Source organism: Kryptolebias marmoratus, linkage group LG5 (genome assembly GCF_001649575.2).
Source record: "Kryptolebias marmoratus isolate JLee-2015 linkage group LG5, ASM164957v2, whole genome shotgun sequence".
NCBI classification, from domain to species: Eukaryota; Metazoa; Chordata; class Actinopteri; order Cyprinodontiformes; family Rivulidae; genus Kryptolebias; species Kryptolebias marmoratus.
In genome coordinates this window covers 22,684,817-22,689,686 of record NC_051434.1, presented here as the reverse complement: position 1 = coordinate 22,689,686, position 4,870 = coordinate 22,684,817, and the positions used below count along the sequence as shown (strand labels likewise).

The 4,870-nt window shown below is 38.4% G+C and overlaps 1 long non-coding RNA gene across 1 annotated transcript; it reads right to left on the bottom strand.

Annotated features, from left to right (window-relative positions):
- Positions 1-2,141: 2,141 nt before the first annotated feature.
- LOC119617054 lies at positions 2,142-3,351 on the bottom strand. Its single transcript, XR_005233222.1, has 3 exons — positions 2,527-3,351; positions 2,437-2,457; positions 2,142-2,192 (listed from the first exon to the last, which is right to left on the bottom strand). It is a non-coding gene; the product is annotated as an uncharacterized LOC119617054 (long non-coding RNA).
- Positions 3,352-4,870: the final 1,519 nt, after the last annotated feature.

The following is a 4,870-nucleotide window of genomic DNA, read 5'->3' as shown; positions in this document are numbered from 1 at the left end:
TTAATGGTTTAAAATAAAAAATAAAATAAGAAAAGTCTAGTTATTTCCATGCAGTGTCCAGAAAGAGGTGTTGTTCAGCTTGTAGGGCACCACAACTGCTTCCACCCACCTCCATCATCATCATCATATGAAAGAACTTTTTGTCACAACAAAAAATAGTGGCTGGTAAAATATTTGAGTGGCTGGTGGACAAAATTTTTAATTTCCACCCCTGATTAGGAATTATAACCCCTCATGACAAGTTTCTTTTTTGCTGTCCAGAAGACGTTCTGGTAATAATTCTGGGCTTTAGAATATGCAGTCTCCTGTAAAAAAGTAATAAAAATAAGTTAGAATTAAATAATTTCTTATTGAGAATACACACACACACACACACAATAGTCATGTTTCATTTTTCACATTACAAACAATTTTATAATCAAATCAGTAGGTTTCATTTCTGCATACCTCGTGTTTTATTATTTTTTTTAGAAATCTTGATTAGATCTTTGAGAGCAAACCCTTGGGGTGTACATGTGCTTAAAACAATAAGATTCCCTCAGGGTAAGATGACTTTGAGAGAACAGTCTAGAAGGCTGGCCTTATAGACCATAGGTAGAAGGGTCTTTTTATTGCTACAACTTTATTCTGCTCTGCGCAGAATTAGTGATGAAAAATCACCTGGAGACATTTTAATTGCACTGCTGTCTTGTCACGTAGAAACTTCAGCAATGAAAAACAGCAAAAGAAAAATTTGTATTTGGGCGTGAAATCTTTCTATACTGTTGACATTCAGTACTCTTTTGTAAGCAGACAATAATCCATGAATCAGATCAGAACTTTGTGACAGATAAGTTTTTAATCCCAGAAGCAGCTGAAAACGTCTTGTTTACAGCAGGGGGCATTTCTAGCAATGAACAGGAGCTTTATACATTATGTTTTAATGCAATTCTTTTATTTTCTATGCAGTAAATAGGTAGAAAATAGAAGCATATCAGTACACCCAGAGTGATAAAGTTATTCAGCATGAAGATTAGCGTACAGTTCGAGTTAAGTGCTGCATCAGCCTTGATCAGGAACAACTGAGGGATGAGTTTGAAACTTACTGTTCCATAACTGTAATGTGCTGTAGTAATGATAAGTGTTATCACTCTGTTTTAAGCAGCAAATGCATTAAAAACAAATAAACTGTCCCAGGTGTTAGCACATTAGATAGCAGTAAATGAACAATCCAAAACAAACCACTTCCCTCCTCCATTAGCCTCTGTAGCAACCTGACAGTAAACTTACAGCTCAGAAAAAGTGTGTTGGTCTGTCAGGTTTCCGACAATAAAATTAAACAAAATTATTTGAAGGATTGTTTAAGAGTACTTTTCATTGAAAGTTTCACTGTTTCTTCAGTAAAACTGAACAAAAAAGCTCCTCAGCTATTCAACAGCAGATGACTATGCTAAAAATAAAATAAAATACTAAAACCCTTTCCCCCCCCCCCCCTCATTGATTACCATCCTTTCTCTGAGTATGTTGCACAACTCATGGTTAATGTTTTGGGAGCACTACATGAACTGTAATTTTGCTTCTTTATGGGTGACAAAGCTTACAGCTTTATCCAGATTCTAGTCCATCCATCCATCCTTTTTTTTCCCCCCACTTCTCCTTTAAGGGTCACAGAAAGCTGGTGCCTATCTCCAGCAGTCACTGTGCAAACACAAGTCCATCACAGGGACACAGAGACAAACTAGACAGACAGCTATTCATGCTCTCACTCACACCTGGTGACAACGAAGAGTTACCAATTAACCTAACATGCAAGTTTTTGGTCTGTGGAAGGAAACTGGAGTACCCAGAGAAAGCCTACATGTGAACTCCAGGCAGAAAGGCCCCGGGCCGGAGGCCAATCTGCTACCTTCTTGCTGTGAGGTGATAGCTCTAACCATTGCTCAACTGTGCTTCATTCTTGCTTTATTATCAAGGATGTAGTGTAACTCATCAAGTTACAGCCCCAATTCTAATTGTGACCTTGGGTACAGCTTTAGATCTTTGTCAGTTCACGCAGATAAATTTGTAAGAAATTGACAGAGGCACTGCTGCAAATTACAAATGTTTTATTGAGCTCACAATATTTCAAGAGGTAAAATACTCAGTTTACTTTATCACACAAAAAAAAAAAAAAAAAAAAAAAGGAGTCTATGCTGGCCCTCGGATCCTGAAAGCTGAAAAATAGTTAAAATCAGACTGTTTGGGTGGAGAGGGATAATAATAAAGAAAATGCAAATATAACTAAATACACCTAAGTGCTCCCCAACAAAAACACACTCACACCAAACCCTTGGTGAATACAACAGAAAAGAAAAGCTCCCCTCCCACTAGTCTCCTCAATCTAAATAAAACAGCCCAAGATCCAGGGACAGCATAGGTCCTGCCTTAAAACAGGCCCGAACAAATCAAGAACTAAACCTGAAACAGTAGCAGGCCAACCTACACACAAAAGAAATCAAGTTAACAAGAGCATTAGACAGCCAGGTAATCATAAGGAACAGCCCTTACCTGCTCTACAGTAAAACCAGTACACAGTGCTCTTGATGTCACTCTTTAAAGTCAGTTTCCTGCAACAATCAGTGGCAGAATTAGAACAATTCTAAACTCACCTCTCAATCAATGGTAAGCCTACCTCTGCATGAGTCATCAGCCTGCATCTGATCTCCTCAGCAATCTACCTGCTTTTAAATACCAGTGCTGATTACTTGTCTCCCTAACGAGCCAGCTGTGCTCTGTCACAGTCTCTCCAATATATGGGCAGGAGGAAGGAGGTGCAGCAGCACAACCGGGGGGGGCAATATGCCCCGGCTACATAATGAAGTTAGGATGTTGTGTAAAACTGTCACAGTTCCACTGCTCATGCCACGCCTCCTGCTTCCATGCCACAGTCTCTCAGTAATTTTCCACAGTCTCGCCGCTCATGCCACGCCCGGGATTCCAAGCCACAGTAATCAACATCATCATCTTCACCTGTTTCTGCCAGTACAAAAGCTCACCATCCTCACTCAGTCTTTGCCAGATTATTAAACGGTTTATTCCAAGTAGATTCCAGCATTTTGTCACAGTTCATACCTGCTTCCACGATCACAGACCCTTGCCTGAATCTCGACTCTCAAACCTTGCCTGCTCCTTGCCTGACACCTTCTCGGACTCTGACTCACGGTAACCAACCTCACTTCCCCTCTCTGGACAACGTCTTCTGGTTTGTACTTTTTTGGATTTGGCTGCTATAGTTTGATCTCCTGGTTCTGACCTCTCGCCAAAGCCCTTTGCTAATCGTCTCTGCCTCTCTCTGCTCACAGCCCTCAGTGGTCTTACCTGCCCCAGTCCTGCTCCCGGACTACGAAGAGAGTGCTGCTCCTGGAACTAGCGTTTCTGTTAGCTTAGCGTTTTTAATAAAAATCTTAAAACTTTGTCACTGTCTGCCTGTGCTGAATCCAGTCGAGCCGAGCCTTGTCAAAAACACAATTCCATGATTTGCAAATCCTCTTCAACATATATTCAATTGAATACACAACAGAACCAAGATATTTAATGTTCAAATTGATCAACTTTATAGCTGTTTTTCAAATATTCACTCATTTTGAATTTAATGCCTGAAAACATAACCCTGTGGGTGGAGGTAATTATTATAAGACTCAGAACTAAACATTTGAGTTTTGGGGTCTGATCAGATCTTTTATCTTTTCATAGTTTCTATAAAATATTTTTCTTCTTTATGATTTGAATATGGCTGATTATGGTATTGTCAAAATAATATACCACTAAAGGTTTTATTATATTTATGAAATAATTGTTTTTATGCCTTGAAATGACAGAAATGTTTAGGTTCTGAGAAAAACTAAACAGATGTGGATAAATTAGTTTAGAAAAAACACAGAGGGTACTTAAACAATATGAAACTGACAAAAGTAATAGAGAAAACCAAAGAAAATAATTATTGAAAATCAGTCATTGCTTTGAGTTTTGGTCAAACAGGATGGTACCCTTAACTTAATATTTTGTTACACAAACCTTTGAGGCAACCATGTGATTTCTGTCCCTCTCTCTGAGACTTCTGCACCTGTCCACAGGTGTTATGGTCCACTCCTCATGAACAAACTGCTGCAGCTGTCTCAGGTTTGAAGGCTTCCTTCTCCTTCAAGAAATGCTGGGCTTTAACTTAAGTTCTTCAGTTAGGCTGCTTGTTTTTTTCAAGATGATTGTTGTTTTATCAGGCTGCTCTGAGCGTAGAAAACTTTCAGCTGTTATCTGAAATATAATGACTGTACTAAAACACGCTGAGAAAAAAAACTTTTTTTCGCAGTATATTTTTATTCAGCTTCTTGAGGGATTAGCAGTCAACATTGTTTTAATGCCCTGCAAGCAGTGAGTGGTAACAATGTTAACTGATTATGTGCATTACTTACTTCATTAAGTGCCGTATATCTAAATGAAGTACCACACTTTTCATCCTCTAAATATTTGAATTCATTCACTCTCTCAATACAAAGGCAGTTATTAAAGAATTCATCTAGAGTTGTACTCTTTGCTAATGTTTTGTTTTGACTGAAGATAATGGAAAGCAGAAGTGAGGGTTCTACAGAACCTGAAGCAGAAGCAAAGAAAAATATTCTGCATGCAGGTTGTTGAAGCTGCTCTGTGCATTTCTCAAACAAACAGAATATGCAGTGTCATGCACCTTGTGGAGATAATGCTTTGTCTTATTTGTTATTCCATATTTCATGGCAGAAAAATAAATCAAAGGTTGATATTTTTCTCATCTCTACAAATAAAAAAAATCAGCATGACCCTGGTAAATCATTACAGAGAAACATGATTTACAACTAGAGGATAAATGTGAGAATCCAAG